This window comes from Pagrus major, chromosome 18, assembly GCF_040436345.1.
Source record: "Pagrus major chromosome 18, Pma_NU_1.0".
NCBI classification, from domain to species: Eukaryota; Metazoa; Chordata; class Actinopteri; order Spariformes; family Sparidae; genus Pagrus; species Pagrus major.
The window spans coordinates 22,877,351-22,898,513 of NC_133232.1; positions in this window are offsets into that span (position 1 = coordinate 22,877,351).

A 21,163-nucleotide genomic window follows, 5' to 3' on the forward strand; every position below is an offset into this window, starting at 1 on the left:
TGTCGTTGCTGTCATGGTCCTAGGTTTTAGTTCAGTTGATTTCCTGTTTGGTGTTAAAAGTGTCATGGTGTTCCCAGTGTTCTGCGTCCCTCCTGTGTTCCTGTGCTCCTCCCCAGCCTGACTCCCCCACACCTGTTACACATCAGCCTTGTTAGCACTGCCCTGTTCCCAGTCTATCACCACCTGCACCTCATCTCCTCGTTAGTTTAGTTTGTATTTAAGCCTGTGTTGTTCCCTCACTTTTTGTCGGTTCATCAGTTTTCAGTGTCTCCTGTGCCGCCTGTGTTCTTGTGTCTGTTCCCAATCTCGATTTTCGTCTTTGTTCCTACTTCAGCTTTGGGTTTGTCCTCCGTTTTCTAGTTAGTTTTTCTTTGACTTTCTATTGGCTGCCTTTTGTTGCTTGCTTTTTGGATTTTTGGACTTTGGATTTGAGCTTATCATTGAAGCTCGCTTTTTGTTCTTTTACATGCCTGCCTCGCTGTGTCTGCATTTGGGCCCTCACCATTTTTACTAGCAGTTGCTGCTGCAGAATAGTTCGAACTTGTCACAAAATTCAGTTTGTTCATGTTCGTCAGTGGTATTCAACTTAGAATAACAACCTAAATTGTGGTACACGACCAAAAAGGCAGAGTCGCTGCCCTGTCACCGTCCGTTAGCCTCCGACACTCTCAGTCGGTCTACAGTACACTTGTCTGACTTGAGCCATCTGTCTGGGCCAGCTACTGGGACCATCACTGTTTACCTCAGGGCTCTGATCTTTGTTCCTCTCACATCAAGACAGTGATGTCACATGACATCCATCCTCAAATTAGTTGATACTCTTGTGGGATTTCCCCTCAGGCCAATGTTGCTCTAACTATGAAAACATAAATCCGAGGTCACTGAACCGAAGTACGAATGTAGTCGTTGATGACTAAATGAGTGTGACACGACAGAGGACAGCCTGTCACAACAATACTTAGAAATTAATGAAGAAGTTAAATGGCCGAGACTAAGAATGAATGTTCCGTAATGTCAAACACTTGAAATGAGCATTTTGCAAGTAGTAGTTGTTTGGTGAGAAACTAGGACTTATCTCCTCTAAAAAAAATGTTCTACTACCCAAAAGAAATCACCAATTCATATAATTCAATTCCCAATCAAAGTGGCACTCAATATTCATATTATTTACATAGAGGACAATGTTGTGTGCTCAGTAAAGAACTGGTACCTTAAACCAGGCAGCTGAGGTGAGCTCATATTCTGTGTAGATATTCCTAAATAGCAGTGAATGCTTGCTGTTGAGGATAAATGTAATTTTATATCTCATTTCCCCTGTGCGACTAAGGTGTCTGCTGTTTGAAAAATATGTTTTTGTTTCTTAATTTGTTTTGGTTGTCTGAAGTTATAATGCTGAATTATGCTGACGGCCCCAGAGTGTTGGTCCTGTTTATTAAGTGTGTGTGTTTGTGCCTCTTGCAGGCTGGTTGGAGCTGAGGTACCATCACCTGGACAGTGTTTTAAGTTAGCCTGCCTGCCCAGATGCCAGTGGTAGTCCCTTCACCCTTCTTTAATATGTTTTCAACCTCACATTAGCCACTGCATTCATGCACTTTCATACACCACTGAGCCTGACTACCACACTTCATTGTGTGATATAATTGTATAATGTAAAGTATGTCATTTTTATGATGATATTTAATCAATGTCTAAATAAACAAGAACTTTTTTGATTATTAATGAAATAACCAGACTAATTTTGGTAATTCAGTGAATTAAATACCTTCATCACATTGATGTAAAAATCAGTTAATAATTCAATATTTCTATCAAACACTCAACAGTGAGATTAAAAAAAAAGGGACAACAAAATCTCAAATGTATAACATCACATTATACTGTATATCATCATATGGCCCACTGCTATAACACATGAATAGAAGAACAGAAACCAAATGTAAAATATCACCAGCACAACTGATGGACAGACCGTTATGCCTAAAATGAGTTTTGAAGCAATACAGAAAAGTTTGTTGGGGAGGAGCTCAACTGCTAAATGACCGCTGCTTTAACTCTGTCCAAAAGTTTGGTTATTCCACCGTGGGACCAGCTTAAAGGGATTGTTGAGACCGTGGAGGTCTTGGCTTATAAAGTAATGTTATTTGCAATGGATCACTTTGCCCTTGAATGTGAGTTTGGGTGCATATTTCAGTGCATGTTTGGGGGCGTGTTTTTATTGTGTGTGTGCTTCCCTGTGATCGTCCTTGGTTTTTGAACAGTCTCATTCTCCCATCATCATCCTCATCATCATCATCATCATCATCAGCAACAGCAGCAGCAGCAGCAGCAGCCGCTCTCAGCAGAGTGATGTAAGTCAGTCTCAGGGGAGGGTGAGACGAATGTGTGGCATCACAGAGTCATGTAGTCTGCTGTGCAATCGCGTTGTGATATTTTCCGGGAGGAAGTGTGTTATCTGCTCCAACCCAGCAGCCATTACCTTCCTGTTACTTTCTCAAAGTATTTTCACTCCACTCACACAATTATCCTCTTGTCTCCTTGCATCCTGTTCCCTCTTCTCCTCTCATTAGCTGAGGAGTCAGCCTTAGTTTAGGGTAACGAGTTGACCATTATGTGTGTACGTGCTCATGTGTGTGTGTGGGTGTTTGTGCCTGTTTACATGTGCGTGTTATTCCCTCGAGCCTCAGCCTGTTGGCCAGTTGCAGGGCTGTGTCTTTAAAAGCAGCTCATTAGTGTATCCACTTGGACTCCAGACAGCTCTTTCTTCTTCTACAGCTGGTTCTGGGCACATTAGGCCAATGATGCTCTCTCCCTCTAATGGAGCAGAACGAGAGGGCCAGCACTGAGCTGCTCCTGTTTGCTCTCCTATTAATTATCCTTCCCCAACCAACTTTAACTCCTGCTCTCCCATATGCAAGTGGAAGCTTTGTAAGGCTTTCTTTAACATTCACACCAGTGGCAACGCACTCCTCTGATCATCAGAATACGCTGACTGCTGGACTTTTTAAGATGAACTCTTTTTAACTAGAGCTCTGTGTTGGAAAAATGTGGAGATTTCTCCCTCAGTCCGTCTTGTCAAGATGTACAAAATGGTCGTTGATTGTTGGCAGGTTTGGGACTCATAGTTGGTCCGGTGGTTTGATGTTTTGCTGATTGCAGGACCAGTTGTTTGCAAAGGTTTTCCTAATTTTATGTGCTCCACAGAGCTTTTGTATGGAAGTGTGGTAACCATCAGTGAGTTTTACATCAAACATACAGCCACAACACCAACATGGCGTGATGCATCTATTTGTGGCTATGAAATATATATATAAGGCCAGAAACATGGTCCGCGCAATACACGATGCGGATGCGTCACAAGACTGATTTCACGTGAAGTTGCGTTTTGGAATGTGTCACTTGAAAATTGAGATGTAATGCAAGCGCGAGCTGCGCTCTGTACGTTGTGGCCTGCACGCGCTATAGCATGAAACAACAAGAGAAAGCTGACCTTTTCTGTTTGAGTTCACTTCCGCTCAAATCTTCCTCGGCTGACCAAGTTTGACGAAGCTCCAGCTGATCATGTCCACATGCATCAGCGTATTTAGGAAACTTATAGTCCTTTTCTCTTCCCCTCTCATCTATTTCTTTTTCTCTACCTTTTGTGCAGTGGACAGAGCAGTACGCATTCCACCACAGAGGCAATGTTAGTTTACTACTGCGGTCACGGTAATGTTCTGATTAGCTCTATACCTTACATCTGTGCTCACTGGGCTAGGCATTGCCATTTACGTTCACATACTTGTGTGGACCATGTGTCTGGCCTAACTGACGGTGAGACAAAGTACATTTTGTTTTCGTGCCGCATCATACCACCAGACTACAGCTTATTTCCTGAGGCAGTGAGACCCCACTTCATTCTCAGCACTCCACCACTAAAAATAGTTTTAATTTCATGCCTTATCCAACCTGGATATGGTGGAATCCAACCCAGTGACAGCTATTCAGAATGACTATAGCAACAAAGAAACAGTCAATCTTCTCGCTGATGGTCTTGTCTGGTTATGTAGATCATATCAAGGCATCAGCATTAAACTGAGACTGTTTCATAACTAGTAAAAAACTTCTTGTAGTGTGTTTAATAACAGTCTTGAATCTTGAGCCCCTTTCTGACCATTCAGCTCCCACACTGGCTCCAAGTTCCTGCCAGATGTGACCTAAAGGTGCTTCTCCCTAATGAAGCGTTACATGAACGCTCCTATTCACTTCCCTCTGATTGCCAGAGTCTGACTATTTACATGGCCCTGCAATTAAAAATGAAACTGCTGGAAGCACAAGTTTTTCCTCTAACATTTATTTCCTTTGACTCCCTGTTGTGATCAGAGGGGAACAGGTTGTTTGAGATGGGGATGTTGTTTGTCGAGTTCTCCCAGTTTATGTATTTTTCATAATTGTGCTTGTCTGCTTTGAGTGAAAGCAACTGCTCTGTGTAAGGGTGCGTCTCCAACTTCTTTATATTTCAGATATATTGTGTAGTGGCATCATCATCCTTTGTGTCTTGCCAGTGTTGATACAGAAACTCTTTATGGTGTTTTTACTGTTTGTTGTTTCCATGATGACCTTGACGATGAAAATGACGTTGGCTGTGTTCATGCTCTCCATCACTTCCTTCTATGGTTATTCTGTCTTCTTGTTTATGTGTTAATTTGTCGTCAGATGGTACAGTAATCTTTGCGCACCCTTCTTGCCTTGAATTGCATGTCCGACCCTCTGGCTCCGTGGCTTCTTCCATTTTTCTGTGGGTCAACAAAGTGCAGCAGCAGCTATAATTGGAATCAGAGGAAGAAAATATAAAACATACGCACAGGTTACATTCAGGCAAGTGTCTTCCCTCTTATACATAACTGTTGAACCAAGCTGCAGATCTATCTGAGACTATAAACAACTGAATGCTTTAACAGAAAACTGGTTGCTTTATTGGGGGAAAAAAACAAACCAACAGGGAATGTGTTTTCCATCAGATTTAATAGAGCTGTTGTGTCAAATCTTCTCCTTGTTTTTACTGATGAATCATCAGTGTGCAACTACAATTTAGCCCTGAAAAACATGACAAACATGACAGAAGTGCTTTTCCCTAGGTTAACCGTATGATGTGCCTGTTTTTGTTATATAAATCACTGAAGTGGAAAGCATGACATTATAAACAATGCCTGTTTATGAAAGGTGCAGCAGGTCTTAGTTGATTGTGTGAACATCGCATGAGCTACAGCATGCTTTAGAAAGGAAATCGACTATGATTGATGTACACCTTGCCTTGTTAGAGTACATTGTTGTTTCAATGAAATACATTTAAAGGTAGCTGAAAACAATTTTGATGGCTCTCTGAAAGAGAAAATAAAAAAGATGCCTCTTTTGAAAGCTGTGTGTAAAGTGTATGTTCTCCAATCAGACAACAGACTTGCACTCAGTGTTATTCTTGGAGAGATTCATATTTAATGGAGCTATTATATTTGCACATTTGGCTTTCAAGGATTCTCAGTGGCATGTGAAAAACCTGGAGTGTAGTGCAGCGGCTGAAAGCTCAGCATGAATAAGTCAACAGTGTCAAAATGTTTATTTATTCATTTATGAATCTCTCCTCATTGATGCTCCACAGCAACGTCCCTCTGTGACACCGCAAGTGCATCCAAATTCTGCATTGTTTTATAAATGTGTGTATTTGATTCCAACTTTGCTTATATTTGTTTGTGAGGCATCCCTCTTTCACTTTATTCCAGCTCTCATTTTCTTACATTAGGCTAACATTTCCAAAAAAAGCCCATCCCTTTATGTACATTGTTGGGCAAGTAACTTTCAAAATGAATTACTAGTTACTATAATTTGAAAGTAATAAGTTACTTTACGATATTACTGTCTGTGTAGAGTGATTTTTTTATTAATTACACCACTTTTGTGTTACTTTCACCAAATATAACCGCAGATGTATGACTAGACATTATGAAATGGAAGAGGGTAAAATTGTTTTGCGACTGTAGCCTTGGATTAACGAGGCCTCTCTCGACTATAAAACCTTTTTACTATCTGAGAAAAGACACCTCTGCAAAAACTGGGCTCTGTCTGGCTAGGCCCTAAAGCTGTCTGTGAGGCAGGACTTTTTACCATAATGCATTGAAATAGCTTGGCTCCCATGCAACTCAATTATCCACCCATTGTGATGGCCATTAACAGCTCGTTCTACCATGGATGCAAAGATAATATGGAAGAGCCGATTGGCCTTCAAAAACAGGGAGTGCTTGCAATACTCCTGTGGTGAAAACTAATTAGAAAAAGGTGGAGACACTATCATGTTGTAGGCAGCAACACAATGAAAAACAAACATACCCAGTTGTCATAGTTTGGGTTTTTTGGTTTGTTGATTTCCTGTTTTATTTTGTAGGTATATCCTCTTGTGTCTTGTTGTCACTTCCTTCTTCCCACTCACCTGTGTTCCCAGTGTTCTGTTTCCCCTCCTGTGTTCCCTCACTGTTTGTTGGTTCGTCTGTTCTCGTCCTTGCGTCAGTCCCGTTGTCATCCTGTTTTCGTCCATAAGTCGCTTGTGCTCTTGCGCCTGTTCCCCAGTCCTTGTGTGTTCCCTGTGTTCATGATTTATTCCTGGTGGTTTGTCTCTATAGTTTTTTCCTGGGACTTTCCTTTGCATATCTTTTGTTGTATGCTTTTCAGATTTTGGATCTTGGACATTGAATTTTGGAATTCATGCTTTGGACATCATCTCATCAAAGCTCCCTTTTTGTTATACTACCTGCCTGCATGTGTGTCTTGCGTTTGTGTCCCTTTTTGTTTAAACATGACACCAACAACATGGGCAGGAAGAATAGAACATATGTCTCCTGTCGAATGAACTTCTGTTTTTGTTTGACGAATGAAGTTGGCAGACAGAAGACAATTTTCACAGCATGGATTCATTTTTATTAAAAAACCCCTTGTTGATTCTTTTGATCAGTGGACCCATACAGACTAAAGGAATATAAATCATTGAGGGGTGGACACAAATAAGGACTTTATGGCAGCTTCCAAGGCGGCCAGTCGCCACTTTTCCCAGTCTCTTTTGCTTACCATACCGGCAAATCTGATTGAGATTTAATTTTGGTTGATATTGCATTACTGGACATAATATCTGTAATAATATCACAAATCTTATTAGAAATGTTTTTTACAACTCCACACCTATAATTAAAGTTATATATTACTCTGACTTGTTACTATGTAATGCATTACTCCCAACACTGATTACGCACTGCTATAACATGAGATCAATGAAACCACAACCCAATCGCCAAAATGGATGTTGGCAATGTTTCTGCAAATCACCGATATGTTGAAATTTTACATTTTCTTATGCCACAAGTTTACATTTGGTCAGGTTCAGTTTTCAATTTTATGTTGTAACGACACTGTGATTTTGGTCTGGTTAGGTTTAGGCACAAAACTAATTTGTTTGAGGTCAGGAAAAGATCATGTTTCGTCTTACCCTTACCTGGTTCTGTCACCACAAACATGGCTGGAAAATGTCCCGACATCGCGTAAAAAATATCTTGTGGTGTCAAATAATGAAACTTTCCAGTAGTTTCACATTTACAAACACTGCCTTGAACAGTGGTCCCTCGCTTCAAAGCCATGTTGCCCAGCAATGACACCCCCAGCATGACCTCCACCTCCTGACATGAAAGTCTGCTTATATACATGTAGTGTGAACATGATATGACGTGTATTGTATCCTTGGTTTACAGAAACATAAACTGCCAGCATTTTCTCGTCAGCAACAGGGTTCATTAAACGATCCTAATAGAGTTTCAGTGTGCTGGGTAACTCAAAATTGGTTGACGTTGCTTTTTTGGCCTGTGTTTCACTCTGTAATATTTCACTGGCTGCTGTTAGTCTGATTCTTCTTCTGGTGTGATTCATAGTCTCACCATCACCCAGGCAGTTTGGCTCTCAGGAGGTAAAAAATGCTTATAATAGGAAATAACTGGTGTGTTGAATGGGGGATAAAGGGTACTAGATTATGCCAGGCATGTGTGGTGGCAATATGCTTTAGTTTGCAAAGTCAGCAGTGCTGCAAAGCAATATACTTGATCCAGGCAAAGAATTATAATCCAGCAAATACCAGTGTCGTATATACTCATCTCTGGCAGCCGGTAGAAGTGCCAGCTGACAGCTCATTTATGTGAATGGAGCAGAGGAAAAACAAAATGACAGTTAAGTCAGTGGCTCATCTGTGAAATAGTCATCTGCCTATCCTTTTATATGGCTTCTGTCAAGTTAGAGAAACATTTTCTGGCTGCCAAGAAGGATTTTTGTGCCAACAATTCAAATGGGGTCCATTTCAGTTCATCAGTTTTTAAAGAAACAAGGAAAGCTACTGTATCCATTCCCTGCCCACGACCAGCTGTTAAGCCATCTACATCTTTCTTCAGAGATGATTTTAGTGCCCATTGTCCAAAGAGCCTCTCTGGTGGTTGTGGTTCCTTTTAGACACCTTGGACTCCTTAGTTTGAACTAAGCACACTTTCCATGGTTGTGCTTGAAAATTATTGACATAAATGATACTACAGTGAGAATGAAGAGAATGGGTCTGTGATGTCAAAGCGCTTCAGCCAACACTTGAGAAATAGGAGAAATTGTACTCACGGCACTTGTTCATTACAAAAGACGAACAATTCAGCCATTTTAACTGATTCATATTGGTTCCTGAACATCTATATTCTCTGCTTAAAAACCTGAAACACTATTATGTGGAATCCATTTGTTCATTTCTTTTTTAATATGTGTGTATGTGGTATCATTGCTTCAAACCAGAAGCAATGATGCCTGTATGCTTCACTGTTTTTTCGTATGTCACATTGCCATTTTTTCAGAGATGATCCTTTATAATCATAAAACCAATTCTGACAACTTAATTGGAAATGGCGAACACATACAAATCTAATTCTACTTATAGATGCTGCAGTGTGCACAAACAGTGATAGACAGCACAGCTGCTAATTTGGAACACAATAAACAAACAGCAGGTATAAAAGTCAAGATTCTGTCTGTGCTGTAAAGAGTCGGCCTGTGTGTATTGTGTGTGTGTGTCTGCCTCAGTGTGTGTGCTCGTGTTATACACAGAGAGGCTTTGTGAGTGCTGTTTTCTTCCTGCCAACATAGTTGTTTACGTTGCTGCGGCGATAATTGGATCAGCCTTTGCTTATTAGCAGTGTATTGCAAATAGGTGACATATTTCCAACAAAACTCTGCCAGATAAATAAAAATACAAGCCTATGTTTTGTTTACCATTACAAGCAGCGGCTGGGATCCAAAAAGCTGCCACATTGTAATGAGGGGTAAGTACTTATGTGAATTTCTGAGACACAGAATTGGCAAAAAGGAAAAAACAACATTGAGAAGCATGAATACCTCAGAGACCAAGACCTATCATGGTAGCTGTGTTTTGTTTTCCCTGCAGGCAGTACCCAAAAGCTTTGCTTTCAGCGCCTTGGCAGCTTAATCAAAGACAGAAAGTCCATAGTGAGTAAGAAATGTGCAGGCGTGAACAGACTATACAGCCTTCTCCTTACCTGTTGTCTCTGAGTTGAAGGAACAAAAATAACACAGACTTCTGTGACTGAAAGAAAAAAAACATCTATTTTAATATTTACTCAACAATTGAGACTGTCGATATCAGAAAAATAACACCATAGGTCATTTAAAAAAAACAAACAAAAAAAAAACAACATCTACTGCATTTTTACCTGACAATGGTGGCTGTGTGAGTAATGTCTACACAGGTGGAATAATGTAACATTTTAGAGGATAATTTAGTGTTTGATTGGATAAACAAAGCTTGAAGGTTTAACACTTCAACACAGGAGATTGTTGACTGTTGGCTGTCCTGCCTGCATGAACTTTTGCCTGACTTAAAATAACTTCCACTCAATGCAACTTCGATTGCCTGGAGTTCGACCTGCAACTGAAATTGTTCTCACACATCGGCACTTGATTGTGACTTATTTGCCTTTTGTCTTTCCCAACAATGCAACCTGCCACTCTGATTAATTGCTGTGAAGCAAATGTATGATGTGATCGATCCAGCAGATCCTCCATACATCTCATCTCATTAACAGTGTAGTAGATGATGGTTTAACATCTACTTCACTCATTATGTGGCCTACTGCATGTGATGTAGCACCACTGTACAGAGCCCCTTAAGGGTCATGGCGAGATTTTTTTTTTAGGACTAGTTTTGTGTTGCTGGCAATCCTGTTGCATTCCATCGCAATATATTGCACAAGTGTTACAAGGGAACGCAAAACATAGTGCGAGGTAATGCAAAAGTTGTCCTAAAAATGAACCTTAGGGGGCTCAGTACCACCGCTTGTTTTCATAAAAAAATTATAATTTAGGTGATCAAATAGCTTTAGTTGCTCAGATCACTCCATTTTATATCAATCTTTTTTTCTCCGACAGAAAGCGTCCGCAGTGCTCAGAAGTTCAAACGATCGTGATGTAGGTTCTCTTTGGTAGGGAACACAGAAGTTCATGAAAAAAAAAGATCCAAGTTCCTCTTCTGGCAAAAAGTTTAAAGGCCTTTATTCAGATGGTGATTTCGTGGTGAAATTCTTTTAAATCAAAAAAGATATTCGCACACAAGATCCCACACACTGCTCTGAGGGAAATAATCTAAGGAAGGTCCAGCGGGACCAAAACATCAGAAGTACGGATAAATTGTGATGCCGTGCAAGTAAAAAATAAGTGTTTGGGATCCTCTCTTCTTAATGATGAAATTCTTAAAAACATAGACAATGTATGTTAAAAAAACAATCTGAATAACAACCCTCACATAGCGACACAGCCAGTCTTCTTCAGGGTTTGGTCATTTGTAACAGCATTGACAACCTATAATCCCTGTTTACCTTGAGAATATTGTTGTTATTTATCAGTTCTTGGTGATCTGTGTTATGTTTATTGCCATTGTGCCTGTTAGTCTTGTTTGAATGTATTTTGCCTCTAGTGTCAGGGCTCCACAGCCTATTGCATGCTTTTAAAAAATTGCATTCTCTTTTTGCATTTACCATTTACAGTGTTTAGGTGTTACAGGATAGATGGAAAGATACAGGATTACAGTCATTAAAGTCTGAGTCCTTCATTTTAAGAGAAGCCAGATGCCTCCGTTGCGATGATTGCAAGTGTTTGTCTCAATTAACCCACAGCTCCGCTTCAGGAAACATGGGAATACTGCGCAACACCATTCAAATTAAATCTAATGCGCTTGCTAATTACAGAATTTATTTCCATTCCTCCACACTCACCTTCAACTTAATCACAGGATTCTCTTTTATTTTCCACTTGAGGTAGAGAGTCTAGGAAATTCAATTACTTAAGAGGAAGATACCTTTCTTTAACTACACATGTGCCTGACCCTGATGCGATTTTCCTTCTCCTTGCTGCACTGAGGTATTTCTCTATTCCCCCACTTTCCAGTCTGTCTTCAGCAGTTAAATCCCGATATTATACTAAATAAATAACATATTACTATTTCATTATGTTATATCTCTCATAGTGTTTGTCTTGTAAATGGGATTTAAAAAGACGCGGTCTTTGGGGATGGAGCAGAATCTCGAGTTCGGCTGGTTGAAAGAGGCTTTTGTCCATGCTCATGTTGGACGAGGGAGAGAGGAAGCTCTAGAGAAAACAGTAGAGAGCCAAACAGACAGAGACAGAGATTAAAAGAGTCTTCGCTGCCACAGGCCTTTAATCATGAAACTCATAAAGAGCACAGGAAACAGCAAAATCCCCTGGTTCCCCACCATTCTGTTAGGATCCAAAGCACACAGCCACCCACACACAAACACACAGTCACACACACACACACACACACACACACACCAATCAAACAGATGTATAAACACAGACACACAGTCATACACACACACACACAAACAGATATATAAACACACGCACGAACACACACACACACTGAGGCATGCACGTGCACGGTGAAACCTGGAAACCGAACCTGACATCCCCTGTCATGGAGAATCCCTTAGGTTTTTCACTTTTTCATTACAAGAGCCTGTTTGTCTTTGCTGAGGTTGTAAAAGGTAAAATCCCGCGGGAACAGTCTGGAGAGAAAGAAAAACAGTCCATATAGAGCTACTGCGTCATATACTGCTACTGGTAAACTGCACTGACATTGTGTTTCTTTTCTATTGTTGTCTTTACAGTTTTTTCCAATTGCTAACACACTAAAATGACATGCATAGCACAAATATTTAAACTGACACACAGAGAGCAAAACCTCTTCTCAAGTCTCCAAAACTTCAAACACATTTTCTGCTTTACACACATTTTGCAATTCAAAATGACACTTCTTAAATGCACTGAACACGGTTCTCTGCATAAGACACAACAATCTGACAAAAAGTCACATGTTTGCCATTCAAAATGACTACATGAGCTAACTGGCCAATATATGTGCCACCTAGCCAAACAATTGTAGCGATGGGTAAGGCACTCAAGGCCCCTCTTCCCTCGATGTCTGGCAAGGGAAGATATTGCCTGTGATGTGGACGAGGCATTGTGGCCAGACCCAGCTGTCCGGCAAGATGCCGCCTAATTATTTTTCTTGCCTCTTTTTTTTTCTATATTTTTTCTGCACATTTTTTCTGCAATCTTCTTTTTCAGTTTACTGTTTTGTGAGCATATTTGTGTTCACTCCAATGTAAACATATCTGCTGTGCATATGTTGCACTGACTTGTTTGGTGAAAAATAAAAAAATAAATGTTTCAACAGCATATGTGTGTATCTGCAAATATTTCTGTGCATGTGAACAATCTGAAGAATTCTCTACAATTTGAACTATTTTAGTATTATGGCAAAGCATACTAAAGATGATAGTGCTTTTCATTATGCCCAACAGTGTGTAGTTGGTTAGACAAAAATCTGGTAATATGAATAAAGTGTGTGCCATTTGGTGCAAAAGTTTGATTTTGATAATGCTATATGTAGTTTTGGTTGCAGTGCTTCATTTTGCAGGACATATGAGGTATTTTGCAGTTTGGGTGTGTGGTTTTGTGAATTGTGTTAAGTATTTTGATAAAACCAGCCTAGTTTGCAAAATTGTGTTTTAGCAATTGGAAAAAACTGTATTATAACTATCAATAAAAGGCTGTTGTAACTGGCGTTAATAATACTTTGATAATTATTCATAAATACCGTGTAGTTCATCTATAAACGTTTTTTGAATGGCCATTATGGAGTTAACTGTTAACCTCTACAATTACTTAAAGCTGTAAGCATTTTTATTGCTTACTTTGCCTCCTTCTTTTCCTCAAGTCTTTGTTTTTTTCTTGCCGTGTTTGGTAGTATAATCTGTCACCGGGAGCGCTGGAATTGGTAGCTTTCCCTGTTCTGTAATTGCCAGTAAATAGGAGGATCCTGTTGCAGGAGGAGGAGAGACATGGATTACTGACCAAACATTCTATAACAGAGATTACAGTTGGAATACAGACATATTTAACACATATTTTAATATAAAGGTCACTTCAGGTCAATTCACATAAGTTACGGAAGTAAAGGCTCGACTCCAAACCAGGCGTTTCAGACAGTGCAGGGGCAGTGTTTTCTGTGGGAGAACAACCCCCTAACATCCTTTGGCGTGGACTTTGGGCTTTTTCACTTTAAAGACCATGAAGATTTCCCACTACCAATTAGAAAGCGCTTCACATTACTGCAGAGAAGCAAAGGTAAAACATATTAAATAAAGGTCCTTCTCTTTTATCGCCCAAAATTGTAAGTTGTTTCCGAAGTTAAATACACAAAAAATGACAAAAAAAGTAATTTAACTACTTGAATCACAATGCTAATATGAATGTAGTGGAGCGACCACTGAGCTACTGTCAAATGTAGTTAAAATACTATGTAAATTAGATGCAGCTCATTAGTGTTTAGCATTAGTGAAGAAAGTTGAGGTAGTTTAGTTTAAGGAGTACAGTATATGAGATACTTGGTATGCAGCGATGCCTTCGGGTCTTAAGCCATCCTTCTTCCTCCCTGAGTGAGATACGTATTTGTGACAACAGAGGCTTCATCACTGACAAATAAGAGCTGCCAAGCAGCTTAATGACATAATAAAGTTTCCTCCCAACACATCCACCAGCAGCTTTGACCTTTGATGTTTTTGACCTTCCTCACAACTCAGATAATGGCTTTTGACTGAATAGCTCAGGGGGATGTGTTCAGAGGTTGTTTGTGTATGTGTGTGTGCATTGGGGAGTAGGATTTAAAAACTAAGTTACAGAGTCTGACACCCACTCCATCAGCTCTGTGAATTGTGGAAACGCATCGATCGTTGCGACAACGTCATAGTGTCTCGCCGGGCACAGCTGGGGAGGAAGATAACAGAGATAACATAGCTCGTTTCTCATGAGAGCATGCTTCTGTCTGTTTTCCTGCCGCTGCCTTAGGCTGTGCGTCTGAACAGCTGTGTGTGTATGGACAAGCTCTGTTTATGTTGGTTGGATGTACGGTAATAGGCAGTGTCTCAGAGGCGACGCCAAAGATAAAACAGTTGCATTTGGTGTGTGCGTAAAAGATTCCTTCTGTTAAAGATGTTTTCAGCTCCAACAAAGCTGATAGCAGAGTGAAGCATTACGGTCAGGTATGAAGGGTTCGTGCACTGTGAGGAGTTAATGGTGCAACGTGTTAACTAAGGACAGCTTCAAGGTTAAACGTTTTCAGTCCTGTGTACTCTGCCCCATCACAGTCATGCTGATGAAAAGAGATTTCCAACACTATTAGCCTTCTTCCTCTGATGATGAAGTATCGCTGAACATGTGCAAGCTGCACAGGAGTAAGAGATTAGAGCAGGTCCTATGTGAACTAATAAGACTGCGGAGCACCTGAAGGTGAACCCGACAATATGCTTCGAGCGCTGTGGAGCGATGGCACAAAAGAGGCTCTGTAAACCTTCACAAAGAGAAATGAGTGTCTTCGCAGACACAGAAAAGTAGAAAAAATGAATGAGCACAGGCACATATTTATCCCCTTACGCGACGAGGAACACCTGTTTAATTCTACTTCGAATTTCTCAACATACTGCTTGCTTCTATTTTCCTCACAAATCTTTTCAAAGCAAAAACCCTAATCTTTCAGTCCTCGGTCTTCTGCTTACCCCCGTTCCCCTTTCTCCTTTTATCCGACGTGCTCCTCTGCCCCTCTTCTTGTCTCCCCCACTACTCTTCATCTTCACCCTTCCCTCCTGAGCTCTGGAATGAGTCTCATTTCATTGTCAAAGAGAAAAATGAGAACATGAGACACTGAGGAACACAAAGCAGGCTTTTGACAGTAATGGGATTATGAGGTGGGGACTGAATATTAAAATAACGGATGGGAAATGTGAAATGTCAAATGGACATCTGAACCGAAGTCTAGCGACACTTTGTCACTGCTAGAAGTCTCGCTTGCAACACGTGCAGACTGGTAGCTGATGCATGCGAGGTGACAGGGAAAACAATAAAGGCTCTCACAGTCTGTTAAGTATTCCATTATGTGCCATCTTGTGCTGCCTGAATGAGGAGTGAAAGAGAATGGGAAGGTGGTTAGGCAGAACACTGGAGAAAGACATCCCACGGAGGCTGTGGCTCTCTCGATCATCCAAGGACAGCTTGCTAATAGAGTTGTTTACATGCAAGCAGTAACTCACTGTCTCTTTCCTTCTCTATATCTCTCATGCACATACAGCTCTAGAGCGTATGTGAATACCATTTGCATGCTTCTGTGGCTTGACTCGATGTAGATTGTCACCGGTACAACCCTGGATTTCATCACCATCAAGCTTTTTGCATGAACATGTACGTAAACATTATGCTACACTGCAGTGTCAGCCGTTTGTGCCTCTTTGAGTGTATGTTGGTGTGTTTAGTCAGCAAGGCTTGATCTGGGACAAGCAGGGCTGTTAGTTTAACCTTGTGCCCTGCATGCACGCCCAGCAGATAATGGGCACTGTTGGCAGGAGCCAGTTAGTATCCTCTGACTTCGCATCTGCCATGTGGTCTGGCCAAGCGTGATGCCAATTTCTGGAGAGGCAGGCCGATGCGCCTTCAGACTGATTTAATTCACACTTCCACATCTCTATTTTAACACAATGCTAGTCGACATGCATGTGTTAGTTGATGTTGTCTCGATTTTGGTTGCTTTACCCCTGTTGCAGTTTCTACAGGATCACATTGTACCTTTCAAAGCAGCAGCAGGGTGGCAGCAGGAGCAGCAAGAGACTGCGATTTAATCAAAGGGCCCGGACTCAAGCTGCTGTCGGGTCCTCGAGTTAGACACTGAATCCCTAATCCCTGAGGAGACTGTCTCTGGCAGACTTTTTGGTTTCGCCGGCTGACTGGTTTGAAAATGAGATCCCTAGTGTCACTGTCGACAAAATCTCCCTTCGACATTGACAATTTCTGTTCTTGTTGTGTGCTGTGGGTTACTTAAAAGGCAGGAACATCTGGCTTCAGAGTGAAATGCCTTGTGCAGTGAGGGCTGGTTGAGGCAGGCACAGTAAAAGCATGGAGGGGAATTATGCAACATAACATAATAAGGCTGGCAAATAATAAAAGGATTCATCAACTTTCAGTGACATTGTTAAGTGATTGTAGAGATGCAATGTAGGAAAAGAGCTGTTGGAAATAAAGTCACTTTTTTCCCCCCCAAGACATTGTTACATGATTCACAGTTGGAGGAGTAATCAGTGCGAAAGGTGAACAAGCATGTCACATCTTCTTTGACAAAATGTTCAAGTCTGTGTATGAAAAACCTTCAAGGGAGAAGTTAGCTACAACTCCCGCTGTGCATTCCAACATCCAATCAACAAGCTCAAAATGATGTGACGTGCCACAAATGGCAAGTGTTAGGTAAGCTAGGATTGTGTGGCACGTAAATTGTTGTCAAATTCAACAAATTATTCTCCATACAATAGCAATGGCAGCGTGGGTATTGCAATAGTTAGACATGCCAGCCATTCCAAAATAACAGACTAGAGCGGCACTCAGTAGAGCGCATACCTCAGGGGCTAAGCAGTCCCCTTTAACTCAATGAAGCCTATCCAGTATCAAATGAAACATTTTTAAATCTGCTAGATTCAGATTTTTATTTAGATCTGTATCAAAATGTACTCACTCATAGATACCATCCACCTTAATATTTTGTTTTCATCAAGATCCATGCATTATTCCATGAGAAATGAACGAAAATGTCAAAACACTTTATCTCACCATGTGAAAGAAAGTGGTAAATAAATGTCTGGATGCGTCCCTTTATCTAGATCCACACCAAAGGTTAATGGGCCTTTTCTGGATCCATCCTCTATTCAGGTTTTGTGAAGATCCATTCTGTAGTTTTTATGTAATTTTTGCTGACAAACCAACCAACCAACAAACAGGCACGGGCAAAAGCGCAACACAAACTCAGAAGTTAGGTAGAAAGAAAACTGTCAGTCAAACCTATTTGATCGGTACATTAACTGTGGAGGTGCGTTTAAATGTGACATGTTACACTGAAAAACCCACCGCAGCCACAATCTGTTCACCCTGCTGCCATCTGGCAAAAGATACAGAAGTATCTGCTGCCGTACCACCACACTACAGAGCAGCTTCAGTCCACAGGCCGTGAGACTCAATTCATCATCACACTCCACTGTCTAAAATAGATGTAACAGGAATCCTAAACAGCTCCTCTCACTTCACAACTCCATTATTTTACACAATTCGGCTGTCCAAATTAATACTTTCAGGCTAAACTTAAAAACTAACAAAATGAGTTATTGAATGCAAGAGTGGAACAGTGATTTTTTTTTTTAATTGAACATTGATTTGTTTATTTTATGCGTGATTTTGCTTACCTTTGCCATAGTGTGAGGGTGACAGATTAGACGACAAAACAATGTATAGCGTCTTAATGAGGTGTTTGCCACCACAGGCCCCCGCAAAAGCTTCAGTGAACCTCGGCATATATTCCTGGAACTCAACTGGATAGATGAACACCATTTGTTGATGGTGATGGTGATGCAACGCTCCTTCTAAACATACTGTAGGTGTTCAGCTGGGTTCATATCTGTTTTCTTCATTTGTTACGTTTCTTTACTTTCTTTACTCGACCTTTCATATAATACAGTAATTCCATGGATTCAGAAGGCAATCACCTTTCTGTCCATGATTACGACAAAGTGTTGGCCTGAGTGTGTTTTGCGTGGTTGAGTGAAACAGAGGTGGCACAGGGTCCACGGTAATCTTGAACCAGCGTTTGAACACAAGACTGATATCAAATCGTTCATATATAATATTGATCTCTCATACAAAACTGTTTAGATTGAAGTGCAGTTTCAGTTGCACAAATAAAAATGTGCATTTAACGTGACAATATCTTTAATGTAATTGATGAGGCTTATGACATGACATGACTCATAAACAAACGCATAAAAACACACAAACACACACTTCGTTTAGCCTGTGCCAGAGGCCCACTACTGGGCTCTATGGTGCAAAATAATAAAACGACATTTTCAGTGATTAATACCCTTCTCTTCCAGCCTGTGGAATTGTGACGCCTACACTCAATCATGTCCTGAATCTATTAGAAATTATTGATTTTGCAGGAAAGACAGAGAGAGAGAGCGGCAGAGTGAGACAGAGTGAAAGGTAGAGAGATACAGAGAGGAAGATATGGAGATGGAGACGGAGAGACAGATGAAGACAAACAGGGAAGGGGAGGAAGAAACAGACAGCACCAATAAAGTTGTCGTCTCTCATCTGTAATTGGAAAATTTGATGTGAACAAACGTGCCTACGTTTTTTCATAACATTTCTTAAACACTGACAAGTTTGGCAGAAGTTTGAGGAATGCAGTGAAGTTTGAGCAGTGTGTCTGGCCTCGGGAGCGCAACTTCTCTGATGTGACCCTTTGTCTTTGATGTCAACCGTGTCCTGTCTACTGTGGCAGTGACGGATATGAGCGGACAAGAGTGGAGTGGAGAGATTCGCTTTCAAGGCAAAGCCGCTCAGTGAACTTAACAACAGAAGAATGGGTCAGAATTCAGAGTGCTCGCAGACTGACAGGTCGCCTCTTGAATCAAAGGAATCAAAGTCTGACCATGTCTGAAATCCACTTTGCTGGATGAAGGCACTTTAGAGTGCAATATGTAAAACTTCGCTACCTGTCGAACTCTGCACAAACAAGGGCAGCAGGTCACCTGATTAACTGCTTATTGAGCTACCTTAAGCTAGTTAGCCATGCAGCTAGTGGTCTGATGCATCAGGGAAGTGTTGATGTTATTAACAATGCTCGCAGGAGAGCTTTGGACCACAGGAGGAGGAGGTTTCCAGGCCTGGGATGCGGGTGACCCAGCAGGTAATGCAAGGGGAGAGCGGAGCCAGAAGGGGCACCAGAACTGGGCTCAGCAACCTCTCAGTGAACACTGCCAGAGCAGGAGTGAGCACATCCTCCGAGACCGACAGAGGCCAGTTGATGACAGGGATCATAGTACATGTGTCATGGATTTGGTCTTCAGTTTAGTTGTTTCCTGTTTTATTTTGGTCGATTTATTCTCATGTGTCATGTTTTACTTTCCCCTTCATGTTTATGTGTTCCCTCCTGCCTTTTATGATTGCCCTATTAGTTTCACCTGTCTCTTATAAGTCTTTCCTCCCTTGTGTATTTAAATCTGTGTCTTTCCCTCTCTCTTTGTCAGTCTGTCCGTTTCCCCCATCAGTCCTGCGTCTCCTGCTTTTTCTGTTCTCTGGTTCTGTTTTGTTCCTGGTGTCACTGTGTCTGCTCCTTGTGTTCTCTGTTTTTTGCAGTCCTGCCTTTGTTGCCCGGGTTTTATCCTGGTTCATCCTTTAATTAGTTTTATTTTTCTCTTTCTTCTTTTGGATTTACCCCAGCCTGTTTTTGTCAGTGTTGTTGCCTGCATTTTTTGGATTTTGGATTCATGCACTGCCACTCAGCTGTAACAACAGAGGGGATTTACAGCAGCTCTGACCAGGACTATGACTCCCAGGATGACAAAGATATGGTGGATTCAGGAGGGGACAGGAGATGTGTGAACGTTTATGAGCGAGAGGTCGGTCAGTGCCCACCTTCGGAGGCCTGAGCTATTGTATCGGACCACTCTGTTCGAAACAAAAAAAGTAAGTCTCTATCAACTGGAGTTCCCGAGATATTTAATCTTTTATAAATGATGTACTTTGTAGTCATATACCACTGTCCAGATCTCAGATGGTAAACCTCAAATTCTTACATATTGTACCTTTACCCTAAATAAAGGTGGCAGGTAATAGGGTGTGTGTGTAGGTTTGCTTGGTGGGTCAACTCTTGATTTTAATTCCGACAGACAGGTTTGGCATTTCATGGTGAGCTGATGCAGTTGTCTGATGTCTGCGTTGCTCTGAAGTACCCTGTCTTCTGTTTTGGCCTCTGACTGTTCTTACCTCACCAGATAACAGATATCTGCAGAAAGGCCTACATTAGTCTGCACACAAGCTACTGTAAAGGCGGTATGGAGGTCTTGCCCGAGAGTGGGATTTGCAAGTCACAGTGAAGGACACGTGACAGTGAAATCCAAACAAAGACAATACAAGCTCTGTTTGTTGTGAACATTTAGAGACACACCACACACCAGTGCTAAACCCCACAGTCTGTCTGTGGTATCCGATAATTCATAACACTCCCACTGTTCCTCACCTCGTCATTAACTCTCTTCTCATCCCACAGCCTGTCCTTCCCACCTGCCCTGCAGTAACCCCATTCTTCCCGCCATCTCCCACATCACCTGACTCCTTCACCTGATCCCCGTCCTCTCATTAACCCTACAGAATATATACCAGCCCACTTCTGCTCATTCCCTACCAGTTATTTTATGCCTCAGCTTTTTACCCTGCCTGTTCTGTTTGCCTATTTTCCAAACCCGTGCCTGCTCCCTCGGATTTCTTTCTCTGTTTCCTCGCCTCTGCTTTTTTTGTTTTGTTTGCCGGCTTTTTAAAGACCCCAGCCTGCTTCTCTGCTCCCCTGCCAGCCTGGCATTCTGTATGTGTTTTGCATGCTGTCAGTGAACTTTCCTGATTTAACACTGAGCTGTCCTTTCATTTGAGTCATTACTTATTTACA